At 39.5% G+C, this 25518-nt stretch overlaps 1 protein-coding gene and 1 pseudogene across 1 annotated transcript in view; one reads left to right on the forward strand and one right to left on the reverse strand.

The window, feature by feature from the left end:
• The window catches only part of ZNF644 (zinc finger protein 644), a 139253-nt gene extending 119553 nt beyond the window's left edge, over positions 1 to 19700 (reverse strand). The window contains 1 exon segment of the mRNA XM_054721348.1: positions 19449 to 19700. The gene's annotated coding sequence lies outside the window, so the exon portion shown is untranslated.
• LOC103298009 (high mobility group protein B1-like) lies at positions 1058 to 9202 on the forward strand (annotated as a pseudogene).
• Positions 19701 to 25518: the final 5818 nt, after the last annotated feature.

Genomic DNA, 25518 nt, shown 5'->3' on the forward strand with positions numbered 1-25518 from the left:
ATGACAGACAGTACAGTTCCTCCACATGTGTGTCTGGGTCCCCCAGAAACTCGCCTGGCATTGGAGCTCAGAACAAGCAGGAGCTTGTAAATTCAGTTCACAGTGCTGGCCTTTAAAGCGGAGCAGCTGGGTCTCCAGCAGCCTGTGTGTCACACAGCCCCAATCTGCACTGGTTATTACAGACCTTAGTTCTTACTGCCCATAGGGACTTCTTTCTCCTGCTCTGGGACCCCAGGCTGGGAGTCTGGTGTGGGGCTGGGACTCCTCACTCCTCAGGGCACCCTCCGCAGAGGCGATCTCCCTCCTGATTAAAAAAGTGCACACCCAGGAGCTAGACCAGCGCGTTCCATGCCTCTGCACCTCCTACCAGTCTCAATGCGCTTTCTTCTTTATTTTCCTAGTTGTAGTACTTCCACTCAGCCAGCTTTCCTGTGGTTCTGGGTGATAGTTGTTTTGTATTTTAGTTGTAATTTTGATGTGGTTGTGGGAGGCAGCAAGTACAGGTGTTTACCTATGCCACCACCTTGGTTCTCTGGTTTCATTATTCTTAAATAATTTCCTTCATATTCTGTATTTCCAATCCTTTTATTTCATGTTCTAAATGTCCAAGCTCTCTGTTTTCTGAGGATTGTTTTTTCTTGTTTCAAAGATATAATTATCTCCTTCCAAATATATCAGTAACTTTTTAAATGTTTTTATTGTTCGCCAATAACTTTTTAATAAAGTTTTCTTCCTGAATTGTTTCTATTTCCTTCTTCTCTTTCACATAGAGATTATCCTAAAATGTTCAATGATCCTTAATCTCATACTTTAAAATAAAACAAAAAAGTTGCTGGAATTTCTGTGTTTATAGGTGTCACTGTTGGATGATGAGTCTGGGCCATGTTACCATCTCGTGGTCTTTTTCTTCCTGGTCATAGGTTTGCTGTAACAGGATGAATCTTCCAATATTCTGGGATTACGAGCCTGACACCCAGTGTTCTCAGAACTAGGAAGGAAAGAGGCTGTTGGTGATTCCCATTTCAACATGTACATTTCTATTCAATTCTCTGTCAGTATGACACCCTTAATCCAAGTTGTGCCCAGTGACAAGAACAGAGATCATCCCTTTGTATCAGAGAAAAAACCTGAAGAGACCCTTTCCTGGTAATATGTTACTTACTTGTTATTATAGACTTTTAGACAATTCTTTCAAGGTACCTGTAGCCACCAATCCTGAAGCATCCCAGGACTACAAAGCACCAATTCTAGGATTTCCCTACTAATAAATTCAGTTTTCTCACATCTACAAAGTTATTTGCCACTTGTTGCTTTCTAGTTCCTAAAATTTTAGGTGTGATCAACTTTCCAGTTTTCTTTGCCCTTGACACCTATGACTATTAAAAAAAAAAATTCTAGATTTGATAGCAAAAAAAATAAATGGTTATTTAATTCACCATGTTTAAATGAATATTCATTCATCTATCAGTTTTGATGAGTCATGTCCTCATTGTTATACTTTTCTAAATAGTATGAAATTTAAGTTCGAATTCTAGTAGGACACAGGTTTTTGTTTTCTTAATCCTCACCAAAGGATATATTTATTGATTTTTGAGAGAGAGAGGGAGGGGGAGGGAGGGAATTGGAATAAGGGAGTGAAGGGGAGAGAGAAAAACATTGATGTAAGAAAAAAACATGATTGGCTGCCTCCCCCACACACCCCTACCATGCAGGTAGACTCATTTCGGCTTTAACATCTAGTTTTACTATACTGTAGTAAAAAAAATACTGGCCTATACAGTTTTTCTTATTTAAAATTTCAAATTCTCATTGAAGCCCAAGACAGTTTCAAAAGAATTCACAAAAATTTAAGAAGAATGTGTATTCTCTATTGGAAACAAAGTTTGACATATTATCTATTAAGTAAAGTATACTGCTACTCAAATCTTTATAGCCTTAATTTTTGTTTACTTAATTTATTAAATTCTGAGAGGTGAATTAAAGTCTCCTAAAAAAAAAAAAAAAAAAACACTGGTTTTACCAATATCTCTAAAGAAACTACTTCATGTTTTTTTAACTAAATCTTTATTGTCCAGATTATTACAGTTGTTCCTTTTTTCCCCCCATAGCTTCCCCATCCACCAGGTTCCCACCACATCCTCTGCCTGTACCACCCCCCACTGTCCTCATCTATAGGTGTACGATTTTTGTCGTCTCTTCCTACACCCCTGAGAATTGTCATATTTCCCCGAAAATTGTCACTCCACTCCATTTCTATGCCCCTAATCCTATTATATTCACCAGTTTATTCTGTTGGCCAGATTTTTTATTCACTTGATTTTTAGATTCACTTGTTGATAGATATGTATTTGTTGTCACTTTGCTGTTCATCGTTTTTGTCTTTACCTTTTTCTTCTTCTTCCTCTTCTTAAATAATATCCTTCAGCATTTCATATAATACTGGTTTGGCAATGAATTCCTTTAGCTTTTTCTTATCTGTGAAGCTCTTTATCTGACCTTCAATCCTAAATGATAGTATTGCTAAGTAGATTATTCTTGGTTGTAGGTTCTTGCTGTTCATCACTTTGAATATTTCTTGCCACTCCCTTCTGACCTGCATAGTTTCTGTTAAGAAATCAGCTGACAGTTGTATGGGTACTCCCTTGTAGGTAACTGTTTTTCTCTTGCTGCTTTTAATATTCTTTGTCTTTTGCCCTTGGCACTTTAATTATGATGTGTCTTGGTGTGGTCCTCTTTGGATTCTTGTTTGGGGTTCTCTATGCTTCCTGGGCTTGAAAGTCTATTTCTTTCACAAGGTAGGGTAAGTTTTCTGTCATTATTTTTTCAAATAGGTTTTGAATATTTTGCTCTCTCTCTTCTTCTGGCACCCCATAAATCAGATGTTGGTACGCATGAAGTTGTCCCAGAGGCTCCTTAAACTATCTTAATATTTTTGGATTCTTTTTGCTTTTCCAGTTGGGTGTTTTTTGCTTCTTTGTATTTCAAATCTTTGACTTGATTCTTGTGATCTGCTGTTGGATCTCTGTATATTATTCTTTATTTCAATCAGTGTATGCTTAATTTCTAGTTGGTCTTTTTCATATCCTCGAGGGTCTCACTAAATTTATTGGTGGTTTCTAGAAGATTCTTGAGTAACCTTATAACCGTGGTTTTGAACTCTATATCCAGTATTTTGCTTTTATCCATTTCTTTCATTTATGACCTATTTCTTTATCTCTGCATTTTGGCTGCTTCCCTGTGTTGATAGCGTGGCTTTGTGTGCTAGGTGTCCTATAGGACCCAGTAGCTCAGCCTCTCTAATTACCTGAGGTGGACACTCTTGGTGCACCCCTTTGTGGGCTGTGTACACAGTTTTGTTGTCGTTAAGCCTTGATTGTTGTTGGTATCACTGGGAGGAATTGACCTCCAGGCCAACTGGCTGTGAGGATCAGTTGTGTCTATGATGGGAGAACTTCTGTGCTGGAGGCACCCTTATGGGGCAAGACTTGCTTCAGTGGGGCTTTGGCACTCACTGAGTCTGCCCCCTGAGTGTGTCTCTTATGGATCTAAAGAGTTGTAGTCTGGCCGAAACCTGTTTGGCTCAGTGGATAGAGCGTCGGCCTGCGGACTGAAAGGTCCCAGGTTCGATTCTGGTCAAGGGCATGTACCTTGGTTGCGGGCACATCCCCAGTAGGGGTTGTGCAAGAGGCAGCTGATCAATGATTCTCTATCATCGATGTTTCTAACTCTCTATCCCTCTCTCTTCCTCTCTGTAAAAAATCAATAAAATATATTTTAAAAAAAAATAAAATAAAGAGTTGTAGTCTGGATGGTCTCTCTCTGACCACTGGGTACATTGGCTCTTGGATCTCCAAGGAGAGAGGCCACCCAGCAGGAGCTACAGAGAGATCTGCAGATTCCTTCTCTTTGTTTGGTGTTTGGAGGTGCCCAGATGAGGCCCAGCTGTGAAGCAATGCAAGCTGCTGTCGAGCCTTGGTTCTTTTTTTGGAGGCTCTGGGCTCTCTGACCCAGTTGCAGTACGTTAGGTTTCAGATTGCAAAGGGCCAGGCCATTCATATGCAAAAGCCTCTGCGCACAAACTGGGTGGGGCGGGTGTCTCAGGGAATCACCAGGGTGGGGCAAACAGTAATGGCTGACAGTCAGCCCTGCCTGGAAGAGGTCCTGTGTCTCTGCGTCCCACGGCACTGTGCAGGAACAATGATCGCTGCAAGCACCTCTGAGAGAAAGCCACCCTCAAGTTCTGCCTGATGCCAGACAGTCCAGTTTCTCCGTATGAGTCTGGGTCCCCAGAGTCCTGCCCAGAGCTGGAGTTCAGAGCAGTCAGGAGCTTGTGTCTCCCTCCCGATTGAAAAAGACAACAGCGTACTCAGTTGCCAGCCCTTCCCCTGCGCGCACCTCCGTACCTCTGCACTTCACTTCTGCACCTCCACTCCTCCTCCGAGTCTGTGTGCTTTTATCTTTCCTTCTAGTTGTATAATTTCCACTCAGCCAGCCTTCCCATGGTTCTGGATGATACCCGTTTTGTCTTTTAGTTGTAGTTTTGAAGTGGTTGTGAGAGGTAGTAAGTTCAGGTGTTTACCCATGCCGCCATCTTGGTTTCTCCTAATACTTCATATGTTTTAATGCTATTTGTTTGAATTTATCACAAAAAAGTTCAAGCCTGATACTGTTGAGAGCAGTCCTAGTATTTTATTTAAACAATGTTTTTCCACTCAAAAGTTTTGCCCTAGAAAGGTTGTATCCTTTGCTTGATGTCAATGAATCTTGCAAGTTTTAGTATTATTTTTGCCATTCCCGTATTTTCAATGTTTGTGTCTTTCTGACCTAGATAAAACTCATAAAACCACACAGTAAGATTTTTTAATCCAATTTGAAAAGGGGATGGAGGAAATTAATTCCAGTTAAATTAAGAAAAATCTATTGGAAAACTATAAGGTAGTAAAATTTGACAGAAAAGTTGCTGAAGAGGGCATGGAAAATAAGATGGATATACCAAGAGTAGGTTAGGCAAGCAATACCACACTAAAGGACATCTACTTAGAATACCATTTGCATTACTGTTAATGGCACTGCCACCATTAAGACATTCAGTCACATAGCACAAGAATATTGGTTATCCCACGGCCACTGAAAGTTATCTCTATCTTCTCCACCGGTGTGAGCTGTTTCAGCAGGATCAACATATATGGAAGTCAACTTGGTTTCCTAGTCTCCATCCCTTTCAGTGCTCCCTCTCCTCATGCATGTAGTGATTTTTCATTGCTTTTCAGATTGCAGAGACCCAATGCAGCATACACAGGTGGGATTCATCTATTTCCAAGAAGTATTCAGCACAAATAGGTATAAATAGGAGACTATTTAAGAAAGAGGTTCAAGGCAGGGCTTTCAGGCAAGCTTCCTATTACAATACCACTAGTTCATCAGAATAATCAGGAACAGTAGATAGTTCTGCTGTCATCCCTTCTCATCCATACTGTCTATACAGAAACCCCAAATTTCAGAGATATGGATGAAATCTTTTTTCCCAGTGGTAATATGAGACAACCTATTCTTTTGCTTTAGCTGATTTGCTTCAACAGGTAACTTAGATGAGTCAAACATATCTATTTTACCATGTTACCAAAAACTTCACTAACTTATTTACTAACTGAAACCTATTAACTGTGAGCTACTACAGCCCAGAGGGAACTATATATTAGAGATTTTTCCCTCCTATATAAAGCTATGTGTTTTTAACTATTCCTAAATGTTAAAACAAGTATCTATTTTAAAAGAAATTTAAATATTGGTATACTCCAGATTACTAATTTTTCTTATCTCCCATTTGCCCACCAATTCTTATACCAATTAGAATGTCTCTTAAACATGGCTAAACTGTACCACTCTAACTCAAAACACAGAACTACAATACAAGCTCTTTTTAGTATTCATCTCAAGTTTTGTGTGTTTTTTTTTTAAGTCCAAAGTGCTAGCAACTCAGAAAGTACCACTATGGCATAACTTTCTGGGGTTTTACTTAGTTTTCAAATCAAACTTTTTTTATAGAACAAAGCAGACAGACCTCAATTAGTGTTAGTTACTTACTCAAACTGTGTGGCCAAGTAAATTTATTTTCAATACCAGAAGAAAATAAAATTGTTCCATTCTTATTTTAACTTTACACTACACAAACTTAGGAGGCATGAATTTCACCTTCTTTACTTTAAAACTACCCGTCCTTACTCTTAAATATAAATCTCAAAATAATAACCTCTAACTGGCCTTTCTCACTTCAATCTTTTCTCCAATCATGTTATATCTGGCTGTTAACATTCTCATTTTTCTTCTTGTATTTCTGTTCAATGACCTTCAGTAGAACTCCTCATTTCTAATCCAAACTTCTTTAGAGTCTCAGCTCAGGCCACACAATCTTATCAACTTTATTTTTCATTAAGTTCATATAAAACACCTAACACATTCCACAATTCCCAACATGCCTTTCCCCTTGGCTGATATTCCCTTCCCTCTCCATCAATCTTAACAGACCACTTCTTCAAAATATAGATTAAAACTTTTGCCAAAAAGCTTCATTAATTCAGTCTTACTACATACTATTCATATTATTTTATGCCAGCTCAGTAATTCAAATGTTTCATTTTAAGTGCTCTTCAAGTTGTCTTAGATCATGAGATCTTAAGAGCAGGAACCATATCCTTTGCTGTGTATAGCATTCCCATTCTTACCCCTTGTAAATGAATAATACCTAACTCAATTAAAACAAGAGAAGGTTAGAGAAAATACAACTAGAAAAACAAGGTTTTTTTCTGAATACAAAACTAAATTCAAATATAACATTCATTTTTGTAAAAACACAAAAACATAGAACATACCCTTATGTATTTTTTCTACACATAGAAGTCAGCTCTTAATGCTATTAATAACATTCTAATTGTTTTTTTAATTTTTTAAATCTACCCCAAAAAGTATAGTCTTAATATTTTGTAAATAATAAACATACTTTTTCAAAGTCTAATCTAACCAATTTTTAAAAAAATATATTTTTATTGATTTCAGAGAGAAAAGGAGAAGGAAAAAGAAACATCAATGATGAGAGAAAATCATCGTAGGCTGTCTCCTGCATGCCCCACACTGGGGACTGAGCCGGCAACCTGGATGTGTGCCCTTCACCAGAATCGAACCTGGGACACTTCAGTCGTCAGGCCAACGCTCTATCCACTGAGCCAAAACGGCTAGGGCTAATCTAACCAATTTTGCTTTAGCCTTCTACACTTGTCAAATACAAAACCTATGTAAGAAAAGCTGACAGATGAGGTTTTATTTCAAGATAAAGATTTTTTAAGTTTATTTTAGATGGGAAAGGAGAAGGGTAGAGAGAGAAACATTGATGTGAGAGAGAAACATCCATCCCATCGGCTGCCACCTGCACAAACCTTGACTTGAATGGAGCCCAAAACCTGGGCATATGATCTGACTAGAAATTGTACTGATAACCTTCATTCAGTGCACAGGGCAACACTTAACCCACTGAGCCACACCAGCCAAGGCTCTTCAAGACAACTTTTAAAATTCTTGGAGCAAGAGTATGTTAAGCAATCTTATTACAAATTAAAAAAACAAAACTTCTTTATACATTTTTATTCAAAACCTCAAAAGCATTCATAATTCAAGTGTTAATGAGAAAGTATTTTCATGTCCATTCTACACAATATATAAAACATCTATTTCTCCAAACTAGGCATACTAGAATGAAGACTCATATTTTCATTGTTATGTGCTTTTTACAACTCTTTTCATAATCCATATTACAGAAAAACATCCTTCTCCCTAAAGTACCAATTGTTACACTACATACAATAAGACTTCTGCTGCTCTATATTTATGAAAAACAATGCTGTAACCATTACTTCCATTTGAAAAATAAAACTGATTCAAGCACTAGAAGTAAAAATCATGATCAATAATTCCATTTCAGCCTTCACCAGTTTGGCTCAGTGGATAGAGCAGGCGTCCTCAAACTACAGCCCGTGGGCCACATGGTGTTTTTGCCGTTTTGTTTACTTCAAAATAAGATATGTGCAGTGCGCATAGGAATTTGTTCATAGTTTTTTTTAAACTATAGTCCGGCCCTCCAATGGTCTGAGGGACAGTGAACTGGCCCCCCTGTTTAAAAAGTTTGAGGACCCCTGGGATAGAGCATCAGCATGCGGACTAAAGGTTCCCAGGTTCGATTCTGGCTAAGGGCACATGCCCAGGTTGCAGGCTCGATCTCCCCAGTGGGGGGCTTGCAGAAGGCAGCCAATCAAGGATTCTCTCTCATCATTGTTGTTTCTATCTCTCTTCCTCTCTGAAATCAATAAAAAAATATATATTAAAAAAATAAGTGAAACAACAAATTGATGTTTCTCTCTCTTCTTCTCCCTCTCTAAAAAGCAATCAAAAAATTTATAAAAAAAAATAATTCCATTTCAGTTTGCATTTTATAAAGTGTCCTTCACGGATTTTAGCTTTTTGTGCAACTGTCCTTATGGTAACATTCTAGTTCTTTACTCATAAGTGTCAAAATATTTATGGTTAAGACAGGCATTGCAATAAATTGAGCTCCACAGAGACAATGCCGGGGCAAGTGTGAGCTGGCTGGGCACTGGGTGACTGTGTGCTCGCTGAGGAAAAGTAATTAGGAATAAAAGTAAGAGAGATCCTAAGAAGCCGAGCATCGTATGCTTTCTTTGTGCAAACTTGCCAAGAGGAACACAAGCAGCAGCACCCAGATGCTTCAGTCAACTTCTCAAAGTTTTCTAAGAAGTGCTCAGAGAGATGGAAGACCATGTCCACTAAGAAAGGAAAATTTGAAGACATGGAAAAGACGAACAAGGCCCATTATGAGAGAGAAATGAAAACTTACATCCCTCGTAAAAGGGAAACAAAAAAGAAATTCAAGGATCCCAATGCACCCAAGGTCTCCTTTGGCCTTTTTCTTGTTTTGTTCTAAATATCACCCCTCCCCCCCCAAAAAAAAAAAAACCAACACAAAAACAAAGGAGAACATCCCTGCCTACCCACTGGTGACGTTGCAAAGTAGCTGGGAGAGATGGGGAAGCAGCCTTATGAAAAGAAGGCTCCTAAGCTGAAGGAGAAATACAAAAAGGATATTCCTGCATATTGAGCTAAAGGAAAGCCTGAGTGTCCAAAAAGGGAGTTGTAAGGGCTGAAAAAGCAAGAAAAAAGAAGAGGAGGAAGTTAAAGAGATGAGATGATGATGAATAAGTTGGTTCTAGTGCATTTTTTCTTCTTATCTATAAAGCATTTAATCACCTGTATAGAACTCACTCCTTTTAAAGAAAAAAATGGAAATGGAAGATTTGTTTTTAAACTGTACAGTGTCTTTTTGTATAGTTAACACACTACAGGAAGTGTCTTTAGATAGCCCTGTCCTGGTGGTATTTTCAGTAGTCACTAACCTTCCCTGGTACAGTATGGGGGTTGTAAATTGGCATGGAGATTTAAAGCAGGTTCTTCTTGGTGCACAGCACAAATTGGTTATTTACGGGGATGGTAGTTTATTCATCTTCAGTTGTCTCTGATGCAGCTTATATGAAATAATTGTCATTCTATTAACTGAGTATCACTCTGTAATTGCAAAAAAAGTTGCAACTGTTTTATTGACATTATGAATACTTCTAAGTAGATACAATTTTTTTATATTAAACAAACAAAATATTTCTGGTTAAGCGTGGATACTTACCTGTAAACATAAGTATATTAATTTATTCCTACCCCTATAACACAATCAGAAATACTCAAATACCTTTTTAAGTAACCTGAAATGCCTAAAAGCTAACCTACATAATGCCTAGAAACTACTTTAACAAGTTTCCAAAAGGCATCTATATAAGGAGGCAATCCAAGACCTCCTCTACCTACTTCTTGGCTATATGCCTAGAGAATACTGTAATAAAAGCAAGCCAGACAACCATATTATCTGTGTAAGCAACTTCAATTTCTATATTCTAAACAATTTTTTTTGGCCTAAAGCTAACCTCTAGAGGGTTACTATTCATGAAATGTAAGAAACATCTTTCTGAACTTGACATAACCACACTGGAAAAAAACAGAAGGGTCATAGTACCAACAACCTATCATCTGATTTACATCCAAATTCACACAACAATGTCAAACAAAGACAAAAAAGAGAGATTAGAATTAATTATCGCTACCCTTAGAAAGAACAAAATATGCCATAAGCAAGTTCAAAAATAAGCCAAACTTATTTATAGTGATAGAGGTCAGAATAGTGTTTCTTCTGTAAGGGGGAATTAATAGAAGGGGGCAAGAGGCACCTTTTTCTGTGCAGAAAATGTTACATATCTTCATGGGGATAGAAGTTACCTGGTATATTTATATCAATGGTTCCCAGCCTTTTTTTCAGGCCATGCCCCACCTAAGCATCTCTAAAATCCTGATGCCCCCTTGTGACATATAAAACTGAGTGAATATTAAATGAAAGTTGTACAGAACTTTCTGTATCTGCACTGTTCAATACATTATATGTGACTATTAAGCATTTGAAGTATAGCTAGTTTGAACTGAGATGTGTCATAAGAAACACACACTCGATTCTGAATACTTGGTGTAGGGGAAAAAATAGTAAAATATCTCAATCATGATAACACTGAAATGTTTTGAATATACTGGGTTAAATAAAATACATTAGTAGGATTAATTTTACTTGTTTCTTTGTTTTTTAATGTAGCTACAGAAAATTTTAAACCATATTTGTAACATACAGTATTTCTTTTGAGTAGTGCTGACCTATACAATTTATAAATACCCCACAAATTATCTTTTAGATTATGTCATCCACCCAATGAGAGTGTAAAAACCAAATAAAACTTTTTTCTTTTAACAAATTAAAGTATATTAAATTAGGAATTACTAATAGTAACTAAACAGGATTTAAGTGCCTATTTAATTTTAATAACATTTTTAAATATTTTTTTTACGGGAAAGGTTTAAAGCATTTCAAAGCATGAAAATAGAAGAAAAGTTTTGTTTTCATATAGCTATAAATTGAAAATGTCATCTACATTTTACATATATCAAATTTTAAGTTAAATGTTACACCAGAAAGGATAGTGTTATTAAACCAATAGCATTTCTAATCCCAGAATATTAGTTCTGATAAAGCTAGATTTTTTTTCATTCTAGTCACTTAGTAAAAAAAAAGGCAGCTTCCATTTTGACCAATATCACTGTACCAAAGTCTAGCAGCCAAGACAAAGAGCCTTTATTTGGTGGTATGAATAAACAATGTGGGCAATAAGACACCACTTGAAATGAGAATAGGCACACACACAAAAAAATGCTTTTATAATGTTAAGTTTTATAAGTAGATGAAATTCACAAATTGCATTAATCAGGTTAAAACAGTGATTTTCAAAAAGTGTGCTGCAAAAGTGGGCTGAAAGAATTTTTAAAACATGCTATAACTGACTAGTTAGTTAGGGGCACTAATCTCTTTCCTCTTAGATTAAAACCAAAAATAAAGACAACAGCCATTACAACAATAGTCATCTAGTATGAATGAATCAAAATTACTTTTTATTTTTTGTCAGATAGGCAAAAAAATTTTTTTTTTTTTGGTGTGTGGCAGAGTTTTAGTAATCAGTTTGTGTGTGCCATGAGATGAAAAAGGTTGAAGATCGCTGGGTTTAAGGATAGACATATAGAAAGAAAGGACAAGAAGACAGAATAAAGATCCCATCTGTAAAATCAAGACACACCTAGATTCAAACTTGACTGCTCTATTATTTATTATCTTTGTGACCGGAGTCTGAATTTGTTTTCTTGCATATAAAATGGAAATATATATACATCACAGTATTACTAAAAGGAACACAATACATAGTTAATTAATGTCAGTCTTATCTCCTTTCCCTTTAATACTAATGATTATATGGTGGTGCTCATAAGATTAGGGAAGAATTTCACCACCCCCCTTCATTTTCCAAACTGCTGAAAATACTTTTTAGGCATATATGAAACTTCTATTATTTCATATTCATACCTATCATGTGAACTTTAAATTACTTTTACTAGTACAATTATCTTTTTTATAACTTACAATTTGTGATGGTGGTGGGGGGAGGTAGACAGAAGAAAATTAAAGAGGAAAATAAGTTTAAGACCATACTAGCCCAGATATATACAAAGTATGGAGAGGAAAATTGCAAAAGGAAATGCTGTCTGAGAAAATTCCCCAATTCAGACTAAGCAATGAAAAGGATAGCATGTCTTACCCTGGCTGGTATGCTAAATGGTTAGAGCACTGGCCCATGGGCCGAATGGTCAAGGGCATGTACCTGATGTTGGTCTGCTCCCCATTGCCAGCCGGAGTGCGTGCAGGAGGCAACCAATCAATCCATGTGTCAGTCTCACATCTACCTCTCTCTCTCTCTCTCTCTCCTCTCTCTCCTCTCCCTCCCTCTCTCTCTCTCTCTCTCTCTCTCTCTCTCTCGCTCTCTTCTCTCTCTCTCCCCCCCCCCCCCCGCTCCTTCCCTTTCACTCTCTCTAAAAATCAACTGGAAAAAATATCCTTGGGAGAGGATTAAAAAAATAAGAAAAAATAGCATGCCTCTCCTCAACCTAACTACTGTTGAGGCTACTCTTCACTCTCATCCAGATGTACATTACATACAAATACACATAGCTACACAACCCTGGTCTCTCTACTAATGGTCCCTACCATATTCATGGTCAAAAATTTAAAGGATGAAGAAATTCAGGATGTTGTAACAAAGACAAACCAACACAATGATTGGGAAATAATTTCACTAAAATGTACTCATTCCAAAGGCATTTTATTCATCAGCTGATGGTCAGAAAATGGTATGTGTTCTGAAGTACTGAACAGCTAAAACTGGAGAAGCCACACTGTGATACCTACCTCTGACTTCCTTTTTAACAACCTTGCCTTTGTAAATAGGAGTCTAAAAATGAAACATTAGCAAAGGTATATAAATCCAAATCACTCAGGTAAAAATTTCAAGTTACAGTAGAAAAAATAATTAAACAATGATAATAATAATAACTATTTTTATTCTAAAAGATACCAGAAAACTAAGTACTTTATATAAATTACTAGAAGCCCTGTGCACGAATTTGTGCACCAGTGGGGTCCCTCGGCCTGAAAGTGGCTCTTCGACATCCCCCAAGGGGTCCCGGATTGCGAGAGGGCACAGGCCAGTCTGAGGGACCCCACCGGTGCACAATCAGGACCAGGGAGAGACATGGGAGGTTGGCCAACAGGGGAGGGACTGCAGGAGGGCTCCAGGGTGTGTCCAGCCCATCTTGCTCAGTCCCAATCAGCTGGACCCCAGCAGCAAGCTAACCTACCAGTCAGAGCATCTGCCCCCCTGCTGGTCAGTACACGTCATAGCAAGTGGTTGAGCAGCCTTAGCATATAATGCTTTGATTGGTTGAATGGTCGACCAGACACTTAGCATATTAGACTTTTATTATATAGGAGGATGTACATGGTATTATCGTTAAATTCACTTGCCTAGTGTTCACACAGCTAGATTTTAACCCCACCAATTTTACTTCAAGGCTTACACTTTTATAGCTTATCTCATCCTATATAATTAAAGCCTAATATGTTAAGTGTCTGGCCGTTCAACCAATCAAAGTGTAATATGCTAATGATATGCTACAACTGCTCGCTATGACCAGTCATTATGATGTGCACTGACCACCAGGGGGCAGACACTCCGACTGGTAGGTTAGCTTGCTTTTGGGGTTGGGCCGATCCGGACTGAGTGAGACGGGCCAGACACACCCTGGAGCCCTTCTGCAGTCCCTCCCTGGCTGGTCAACCTCCCACGTCCTTCCCCAGCCCCGATCGTGCACCGGTGGGGTCCCTCAGCCTGGCCTGTGCCCTCTAGCAATCCGGGACCCCTTGGGGGATGTTGGAGAGCCGGTTTCGGCCCCAATCCCGCAGGCCAGGCCAAGGGACCCCACTGGGGCACGAATTCGTGCACCGGGCCTCTAGTTTATACATAATTATAAATGCAACTATGACTTTCTATATATATATATACACACACGTGTTGGTGTGTTGGGGTGTGTGTGTGTGTATTATTTGCTAAGTAGATAGTAAGCAACAGGCAATTAATTCCAACTTTGGCAAGGCTTTTATCCACCTTCACAAACCATTTAATAATTAGAAATCACTCCTCCCCAATAAATGGTATTTTGAAAGTACTAGTTATATTTAACACCTCCCTTAAGAAACTGATGAAAAAGATATGCATTAGGCTTTTGAGTAAAAGAATGAACATGAAAGGATAAAAATGTTAATCATGCTGGCCAATGTGGCTCAATGGTTGAGCATCCACCCATGAACTAGAACAGGCATCCTCAAACTACGGCCTACGGGCCACATGCAGGTGTTTTTGCCGTTTTGTTTTTTTACTTCAAAATAAGATATGTGCAGTGTGCATAGGAATTTGTTCATAGTTTTTTTTAAACTATAGTCCGGCCCTCCAACGATCTGAGGGACAGTGAACTGGCCCCCTGTTTAAAAAGTTTGAGGACCCCTGAACTAGAAGGTCAAGGTCCAATTTGGGGTGGGTTGCAGGCTCAATCCCCAATAGGGGGCATGCAGGAGGCAGCCAATTACTGATTCTCTCTCATCAATGTTTCTCTCTCCCCCTCTTCCTTCCTCTCTGAAATCAATTTAAAAAAATGTTAATCATTTAAAAGTTTGATAATTAATGAAACACAGGCAAATATGCTTTGTAAACTATAAATTACTTCAATCCTAATACTTTATTCGTTTTTTATTTTAAATTAACCTGTTTGGCTCATAACCTTTAACCCTTTGCACTCACTTGCTTTTTTCTCGATTCCTTTATTCTACTCGGGATTTAATTTTTTAAATACCCCAGATTTTACAAAGCGCGGCAGTAGAATAAAAAACTGGAGTTTCTTTTCATACAAACTTATTTATTTGGATTTTTTTGTATTTCAAATTATTGATACATTCAATAACCGTCACACTCGACATCCGAGTGCAAAAGGTTAAGTTTCTGGACTTTGTACAAAAAGTCTTAGAAGCTGTATTTTCAACTTCAATGAATGACATATACGTAGTGAAAGGCAATACCTAAAATCTGTATTTCTCTAACCAACTTCAATTGCACCACAATCTAGACTAACAGACTTAAATTTCAAAGAACAAATAACATCTACTTCTCACTCCAAGATCACATTTCCCAGAATCCCAAGTGAAATGGGAAAGCTACAGCTTGTAGACACGGAATAGAACAAAAACTGGTAGAGGAAGAGTGTAAAGGTAATCCCATGGAAACACTAACCTTAATTCAATCTCATTTTCCCCCAGTCAAGAGAAGTTTGCACTGCTGCTGCTTCGGCCCTGACATGCTCTCCCTCTCTCCCTCCGGAAAATCTCTGCTTTTCTCTTCCTAGAAAGTTATCTCACATGACTCTTGTTTCACAGGATGTCCTAAATAATACTAATTCCCCATAATCACATTAAGAGTTCCCGGTAAATTCAAAGAAGACAGCAACTCACAGTTCAACTTTGGCAGATCTAAGAAAAAAATTAAACATTAGAGTAACTGAGTCCCTTGAGATGAAAACTTTTTCATAAAGACACCATCTCCTGAATTGAATTTGATGTTCTACCTTCTAGGTCTCAAATGATCTTATGTATTTTTTTTTTAATTAAGACAGGAAAGAGAAATATTTTAGCCAACCAGCAGGGTGAGCCAATGCTAGAATCAGTTTGAGTCTTCTCAGTTCTCTCAAAATTCAATGGTGTAAATGGTTTGCACTTTAAAAACTAAGTCATCATATCTCATTAAAGAAGTTTTTAAGGTATTGGCACAAAAGTTCTCATTAACATAATAGTATCTAATTAACAAATAATCTCAAACATACTTTCTCTAATAAACCTGAATTAAAAGACACAGTATACTTCTAGAACTGCTTCAATCAGTGCTACATCTCATTAATTGTGTGCAATATTTACAGATCCTCCACCCTCAAAACAGACATTCTGGTCCTGGCTGGGTGGGTCAGTTGGTTGGAGTGTAGTCCCATACACCAAAAAGTTGTGGGCTTGATTCCCAGTCAAGGCTCATATCTAGGTTGTGAGTTTGATCTCTAGTTGGGTTTGTGCAGGAGGCAGCCAATTGATGTTTCTCTATCACATTGATGTTTCTTTCTTTCTCTCTCTCCCCGTCTCCCTTACTTTAAAAAAAGGGGGGGAGGGGGGGCTCCCAAAATTAGTGTTTTATAAAATTAGGACTGGATAATTCAACATACCAATTCCTGAATTTGGTGCAAACTACAGTTGCTTTAAGATATGCCTGCAAACCAGTTACGAGAAAAACATTCCTACAAGACTAAGACCCACTCTTTTCCTTTGGAATCACAATCTGAGAGTCTAAATAAGTAACCCTAAAGCTAACAGTGCATTTGGAATGAGAGAAAGGTGAACTTGATGTTTTCTGACAACCAATTTCTCTAAATTGCAGGTATCATCCAATTCTTTTCTCCTCCTGCTACCTGAGTGTCTCAATTCAACCACAACCAAAACTCTCTCTCTTATAACTTGAATGACCAATTAAACTTGCAAAATATGTAAGGTTTGCAGGTGATGGACTCATTTTATAATCATAAATAATCTGGGAGTATTGCTAATTATCACAAGACTAGTGTGTAATTAAATCCACTCACTTACATAGTGGTGAAAATTTAAAAATAGCTTATCAACTTTCTTAGGAAAGTCAATAATTTAAATGTACCTTAAATGACCCATAAAAGCTTTAAAACCTCAAGATGATTTAACTGTTTTTGTTAAATTTGATATCCAAAAAAGTAAAAGATAATAGTGATATTTCACCATAAATGATTTTACTACTTGTTTAATTTGTCAGATCTTACAGAAATACTACTCAGTAGTAGTAATTAGTCTTAAGTTGTTTTTAAATAGGGCCAAAGTAGCAAGTCCATTACACAACTACAACCCTATTACAAAATGAAAGGCACTAGCACCATTGTTTTCAGCATGCATGTCATTTCTTAGGTAATAACTGGTAGTAGTAACAGTTATCTCAAACTTTTCAAAAAGTCTATCAAGCTACCTGTTTTTTTGTTTGTTTTTTAAATATATATTTTTACTGATTTCAGAGAGGAAGGAAGAGGGAGAGAGATAGAAACTAACATCAATGTTGAGAATTACTGATCGGCTGCCTCCTGCACATCCCCAACTGGGGATCGAGCCCACAACCCGGGCACTTGCCCTTGACCAGAATTGAACCTGGGACCCTTCAATCTGCAGGCTGATGCTCTATCCACTGAGCCAAACAGGCTAGGGCTATTTTTTAATTGATGGATCATAACTGCTTTATGAAAACCCCCAAATTAAAACACAATATTGCTCTGAAACTATTTGAAATGTCTGTTATTTTGTATTAAATTGGTTTTAATAAAAATCACTTTAAAATCTAAGTCATCATATCTCATTAAATAAGTTTAAGTTATGGTCACAGTTCTCATGAATATTACAGTATCTAACACATATTCTCAAACATACTCCCTTATTTTATTTAACCACAGTTGTATAGTCGCCTTCTAATTCCAGAAAACATGAGCAATGAAAAGAGCAATGGGGAAGAAGCTGAGAGAGAATATTCCATTATGCCACTAACTTAATCATACCTGGCCCTTAATATAGCATAAAAGAGAAGATGAGACTAGTGTTCCTTGAGATTCCTTCCATTCTAAAACTATGATTCAGTAATATACTTGTCAATGTTAATGTAAGTCCTATTCATTATTGTAAGAAGAATGCTCTGTTAGGAAAAAAGCTAAAAGGGGAAAAATCTGGGGGGGAAAAAACACACACAGGAAAATGAGAGTTTTAGGTAAAGGTGAAAAGTCCAAATTTTAATTTGAACAGAGAACTCAAGTTAGTGATCGTAATGTGTTTAAGCATCCTTTCAATCATTTTAATTTGTTAATGTGACCTGGCCAAAACATTAGTCGTTTCCAAATTTTGTACTTCAAATATTAGTTAATATCAATACACAAAGTCATAAGTGCAGTGTAACTTTAAATCATGTTAGAAATTATTTTACAATACTATGATTTTAACAGCAATATACATATCATTTTACTAATATTAGCCAAGCCTTCATATTTCACCTATTAAAATGTCTAAATTATAACTTTATAAAAACTTTTTTCTTACCAAACCTACTAATGCAATATTGCAGCCATCAAGTTCCCTGGATACTTACATATGAAGGCAAACAGCCAGATTCCTTTTTGGGCAATTTGAGTTGTCTATTTTTTGAAATGTTTTCCTTCTTGTAGGACATTAAAAAAAAAAAAAAAAAAGTAACTAAACCACTGCAGAGAGGCAATATTCTATTAAAGCAACTCTAATCTATCATCAAGATGCAACAAGACTGGCATTAGTCAGGAATGGCCAGAATAGATGTTGTTTTGGTATTTCTGTTGAAATTATTAACTTGTATACAAAAGAGGACGATCATTCAAAGCCCCCCAACTGTGTTTATCCCTAGTGGAGTACTTCTTAATCACTTCTTAATGATGACGTAAAATTTGAAGTCTAAACCCAAGTGTTATACCAGCTAAATTTATGTCAATGCTACTTAAAAACAGTTCAATAAAAGTTTTCCACTCATGTCGCTAAGCCACGGATGGGTCCCAACACGAGAGTCGTCTGCGGGAAGTCTCGTAACCAGAAACCTTTAGCTCCACCAACTAAGTTTCCAATCACTGAGAAGGAAGGGTCTGGGGCAACTCATCTTCAGGTTCCCGGGAGAAGTGGAGCACACCTGCTTTCCTCTGGCAGAGGTTAAGCTCCCGGGGACACAAAGCCCGGGAGTCAGACCTGGAGAAGCAAAAAGCTTTAGCTGACACCCACCAAGCCCCTGGCCACCCGAACTCTCGGAGCGATTTACCTCTTGCAGTCACTTCCCGGGCACCTAGCGGCACAACATCCCGCAGCACGGGGGGGAGGAGAGGGATCGGCGGTCCCGGCCCCGCGTTAGGGGAGGGATGTGAACAGTTGGTGGCAGAGCCGGCGCGGCGGGCGAGCGCCAGCAGCCCGCAGAGAGGGGCTGGTCCTGCTCCCGGACGCCCCGTTACTCGGTGCGATGCAATGGCGACCGCCGGGCTCCCCGAGCCGCCGGGGCCCGGGCCAGACCTCGGCCCCTTCCCCCGGCTGCTCACTGGCTGCTCGGCTTCATGTGACTAAACAAAACCCCCCAAGTCTAGGGCTCAGCTCAGCCCCTTTGTGTCCGCTACCGGATCCTCCGACGCCGCCGCCGCGGAAAGGCCCTCCCCCCGCTGCCTCCGCCGGGTCCCGCCCCGCGGCGGCGGCCGCCGCTCACCTCAGGCTCCGCAGCCCCCCGGGGCCGCCGCCTCCCCGAACCCGGGGCCCGGGCTCCTTGTGCAGCACCAGCTCCGCCTCCTCCGCCGCCGCCGCCATCTTAGCCTGTGCGGCAAAATGCGTCCTTTTGGATGGTTGGGACCCAGCCTAGGGCGTAGCTCCCCGGCCCGAGCGCCCGAGGCCGCGTCCCCCAACTTCTTCCGCCACCCTCAGGCCCGCTGCCGCCACAGCCCCGCGGCCCAAACCCACTCGGGTCCCGGTGAATCCGACCAAATAACCCCTGAAACTCACAGTTTGGTGCCGTGTGCGTCAAACCGGGGCGACGTTGGGAGCGCGCGGCGTCCCCGCGTCACACGCCGCTCTGTACGCTACTCGGCTCCAAGGCCCCCCTCCGCTCCCCGCTTTTCGCCTCCGGCCCCGGTTCCCACGGCGCAGGCGCGCGGCTTTCCCGCCTCTCCCGAGCTGCGGGCCGCGGGGGTGGCCAGCGAGGAGCCCTCGGGCAGCTTCGAGCCGGCGTGGGGGGCGGGGGGGGGGGGGTGGCTGCGGGGCCAATTAGGGACGCGGGGCCGCAGCCACACGGCACCTCTGTGGTCGGGTGCCAGAACCCAAACAAGGTCACCTCCCCCAGTGCTGACCTAATCACTCTCAAGGAGGTTCCCGCCCCAAAGTAGGCACGCTCCAAATATGGTGGTGCCCAACTCTGCAAGACCCGAATACTTCGGCAAGCCTAGGCCCTTTAAGGTGGAACAGGCCCGTGTTTGATTTCCACAATTACCAGCGTGCCGGGATGCCTTTTCTTTTCCCACTCTTGAGGAAGGCAGCTGAAGAACTCAAGCTTGCCAGTTACAGCTGTGGAGTAATGGCACAGGAAGGGTTTTGAGTCTGGAAGGGAACGGATCATTGGGAGATGATGGCAAAGCATCAAAAGTGGCATCTCCATCAGCGGAACAGCCTTACCCTAAAAGGTGCTCTGGGTTAGGTCCAACTTGACCCCGGGAGGATACTTCCTCCCTGCAGTACTGAATGTCCCATGGGTCTCCAAATTAAAGCTATTATAAGAAGCACCTGAGGTGCTGGTTAACCCTTCAAAGAATCGGTAAGTCCCAAGAGAGTTCTGGAAAGCTTCCTTTTTAACAAGTATTCACTACAGGAGTCTGAGGGCAGAGCTTCACGCTATTAAAGGCTGTTGATTGTCTTTGCTTTTGAATCTGAACAAACAGAAGTTGCTAACATGTTTGACATGCACTGAAAGTTCCCGAGAAATCTACCAGTCCTGCCTTAATAAATTATTTGGCTTTTCTGAATCTGTTCTCTCATTTAAAAAAAAAAAGAAAGAAAAAAAGTTTTTATTAGTTTAGCAACTGCCATGAACTGTGTTCCTCCAAATCCTCAAGATGTTATTGGTGTTCAGAGGAATGTACCATAATTGCACTTATTTGAGAAGAATGAGAAACATTCTCTTTCCTATAGGATGGTCTCTTCACCATCATTATCAGCAAAAATAGATTCCAAACAACAGATGTTTGTACTTGTTGCATTAGTTAATAATAATAGCTAACACTTTGGGGCGCTTACTACGTACCAAGCAAGCTTAAGTCATTTAATTTCATTACAACCTAATGAGGCAAAGAGAGGTAAGGTAATTTTCACCAAGTCACACAGCTGTTTGAGCTCTTTCAAAATGCAAAGTCTCTTCATTTACACAAATGAGTAAAGAATAAAATATAAATGTGTGTGTTTTTTCTAGCCAATGGGCTTGGGGGGGGGGTACCTTTTGGGTCATTTCATCTACAGAATCCATTAAAATTGGACATTCTCAGGTTACTATTGGATTTACAATTAAAAACAAAAGTATTATGTACTATAGAAATTCTGACAACCTTATATCACTGCAAAAACAGTTATCAAAAACAGCAAAAAACTCGCTTGTGAATGTACACCACTCACTGATGTGCAGACAGATCACAACACAAGCAAATAGAACCACTTAGAACTCAGTCATAACCAGACATTTGTCTCACCAATGAAGCTGTTGTTTATACAGTACTAGAGGTCAGCAACTAAATTGTAATACCATAGAAATAGTAACAGTAGTAAATTGTTATAGTAAAAGTAGTGATAGTTTATGAAACTCTTTATAAACAAAATAGATGTCAAAAAATTCTGTGCATGAAAGAAAACTTGCTAAGGACAGAAAGTTTGAATAAGGTAATGCAGAAAGAAAAATAAAAAAACAGGCAAACTGGAAAAATCCAATATCCAGTTATGTGGCTCAATGCCAAAATAGTTAAAGACATTAAAATGAAACTCTAGTTGAGAATGAAAATCAAGATGTGAAAAATAGTTTGACCTGGGAGAAAATTTGCAAAGCACACCTACTCTCTGATAAATTCACTTGATGAAGAATCTTTAAAAAAAAAAAAGGAGGAAAAACAAGGCCTGGCTATGGTTAATATGTTAAAATCTGACAATATTAGCACAATATATGAATCCATTAGTTATTCCAGTGAATGGAATTACCCAATAAAATATACAAATAAGGTATAGTCTCAAATGACCTAATCAAAAAGAAAACAATTTTACATTGGTTAAAAGCAGACAATTCTCCACATTCCAATACTTCTGAATTCCAGACAAAGAGAAAAAAAATGAAACATTGGTTAATCTACTACCTAGTAATAAACTCAAGTTTTGTATTTATTGTAAGACTTCACTGGTTCTGGACATACTGGTACCTCTGAGTACCAAAACTATAAGTCTCATTTGTGGAACTGCAAATGTTACAATATGTTTGTTAATTGGGGTGGGGATAGGAGGAAATTTACACAGAGATGAAGAAGTAAACAGAGATCAAACCTCTTATGTTTATTTTTGTCTCACACTATCCCCAGCACAGAGCCTCACACCTAGTGGGTATGCAACAAATAATCCTGTGCAATTCAATCAACATTCACCAATTACTTACTCTGTGCAAGGCACTATGCGAGGCACTGTCAGCAAAATGAAGAATAAGATAGTTCCTTGCACATATTCAAGAAGTAGTAGTTGAATAGTGAGGAGTTTTATAGTTCAATAAAAAAAACTACACAACAAAATATAATCAACTCTTAATTTACCAGGGAATGGAGTAGATGAGGAAACAAGTAAAGAGTTCAAAATCAGGCCCTGGCCATGTAGCTAGCTCAATTGGTAGGAATGTTGTTCAGATATGCCAAGGTTGTGGGTTCCATCTCTGGTCAGAACACATATAAGAATCAACCAATGAATGAATAGTGGAGCAGCAAATCGATTTCTCTCTCTCTCTCTCTCCCTCTCTCTCTCTCTCTCTCCCACCTCTTCCTCTCTCTCTCTATAATTAATTTTTTAAAAAGGGTTTCAAAATCATAGTTAAAACAAAATCTTGTAAAACATGGTACAAAATAGGTTTAGTATAAATATATTTAAAATTATATCTAGTACTTAGGAGCATATTTATTATTCTAACTCATCAACATAGCAGAAGTAGACCATGAAAGAATTTGAGCCTTTTTCACTGAATACCTACCTGTATGGAAAGAAAACACTGGGCCATGGATCTATATATATAAAAGCCTAAGTGACTGTTTGAACGTTCGACTGGTAGCTATGATCACCACCAGGGGACAGACGCTCAATGCACAGGCATGGAAACATGGAACAGATTGATGAATCTCAGAGGGAAGGGGCTGGCGGCAGGGGGAGGCAGGGAGAGATTAACCAAAGATCATATATGCATACTAGAGGCATGGATTCATGTACCAGTGGGGTCTCTCGGCCTGGCCTGCAGGGACCGGGCCAAAACTGATAGTCAGACATCCCTTGTGGGGTCCCAGGTTGCGAGAGGGCACAGGCCAGGCCGAGGGACCCCACCAGTGCACGAATCCATGCACCAGGTCTCTAGTACTTATATAAAAAACTAGAGGCCCAGTGCATGAAAATTCATGCACTCGGGGGGTCCCTCAGCCTGGCCTGCACCCTCTCACAGTCCTGGAGTCCTCGGGGGGTGTCTGACTGATGACATCTAGCCTCCCTCTGCAGGAGGTGACTGGGCAGGCCGATCAGAGGACAGATCTGGCTGGTGAGTGGCTGGCCCTGCCCCCCACCCCCACCCCCACCCCTCCGCTGCCGCTGCCCCGATCACTGTCCCCTCCCTCTGCCCGCTGGCACGCGCTTTGGCCTGGTGCCACCTGCTCACCAGCCCCACCCCCCACCAACCAGTCATTCCACCATTTGGTCAATTTGCATATTACACTTTTATTATATAGGATATTTAAGAAATTAGTGAGGAAAAGTCCAAGAAAATAAGAATGAAGGGACAGAGGGATACGAGGAGATTCAGGTAAGAGTTGACATCACAGAAGCCAGGGAAGTATTGGTAACAGTTTACTACTGTAATAACCCCAAAATCTCAATAGCTTAACACAGTAAAGCTTCATCTCTCATTTTCTTTCTTTCTGTATTTATGTATGTATATATGTACTAGTATGTATGTATGTATGTATGTATGTATGTATGTATATTGTAGAAACTATTATAGATGTCCCCCATTTCACCCTCTTTGCCCACTCCCCTCTCCCCTTGCCTTCACCACACTGTTGTCTGTGTCTATGGGCTATGTATATATATGTTCTTTGGCTAATCTCTTCATAAGCTTCATTCATCATTCATGTCACTCTACTGCAGTCAGTGGGAAGGGGAGGATAGGCCTGGGAACAGTTATTCAGGCACCTAAGTTTCTTCCATTATATAGATTTGCCATCCCTTAGGTCTTAGAGTCTTCTACTGGCTCCTCTACAGGAAGAAAAGGAGGGAGGGAGGGAACGATGGATGGAGGGAGGGAATGAGGGAGAGTGGGAGTTAGGCAGGGAGAGAGAGATGAAAGTGGCAAAGCCCAGAGATGGCACACATCACTTCTCACTTTCCACTACTCAGAACTCTAGGCACATGGCCCCACTTAGCTGCAGGTGGGGGCTGGGAAATGTGGTTTGGCTGTATGCCCTAGCCTAGAGGAAAAGGAAATGGACTAGTGAGCACAAAGCAGGGTCTCTGCACACCCTGTGTAAATGTAGCAAAAAGGTTATGAAAGATAACTGGTGTCCATTGGATGTACAGATCATTCTTACCCTAGTAAGAATAAGGCTCAGCCCACTGCAGTGGGCTCAGGAGTAAATGAAAAGAAGAGAAGAGGAAATAGCAACTCAGTCTGATCAACTATGAAAACCTAACAAGGAGTCAAGCAACTGGACTTGGAGGCTGAGAGACAAATCCAGGCTTTGGGGAAATGCCACTGTTCAAGGATTCTTAACAACTAACTGGCCAGCCTTCTCCTGGTAAGAAGAAAGCCCTCACTAGGCTTTCTTCAAACTTCCACACACATTCAACTTGAGAAATGCCTTTATTGTTTATTTTTTCCAGAATGAAAGATTCCAGATGTTCTAGTATGTTTGGTTGAGATCCATCCAAGAAAAAAGGGCATCTCTAATTTCAAACATTGCATGTGCTTTACTAAAGAAAATGAACATAAAGTAGTAAGCCAAAACATTGCATTTTATGTATTGATGTTCTTTGTAATCAATAATTGGGAAATATAATTATACAGATGTATTCTTTTAACTACATGGCAATAATTATAAATTAGACTTTGATATCTCTAGTTTAATTGTAAATAAAATTAAATGTCTTCAAATTGAACCTTAAAATTTCTATCATATATTATTTATTTCAATTTTTTAAATATGTTGTAAGAAGGAAAAGAATGGTGGTTGCAATCTTAAAAAAATAGATTTAGGAAACAGTCTGGAATAGAAATATAGGTCTAAAAATATAACATGGTAATGTGATCTTTATTTATTTATTTATTTTACCCATTTCTCTTTTTATTCCAGGACACTAAAATGTCTCTTGCAAACTCTCTGTCAGATTCCTTCATGGTTGCCATACTTCACCTTCAACACACAATGGCTGTGGTCTCCAGGCAGCTGATGAACTTAATCCTTTTTCACCCAGACCTGAAAGGTGCACTGAAATTATAGTGCCATCCTCTCTTCCAATAG

Source organism: Eptesicus fuscus, chromosome 9 (genome assembly GCF_027574615.1).
Source record: "Eptesicus fuscus isolate TK198812 chromosome 9, DD_ASM_mEF_20220401, whole genome shotgun sequence".
NCBI lineage: Eukaryota > Metazoa > Chordata > Mammalia > Chiroptera > Vespertilionidae > Eptesicus > Eptesicus fuscus.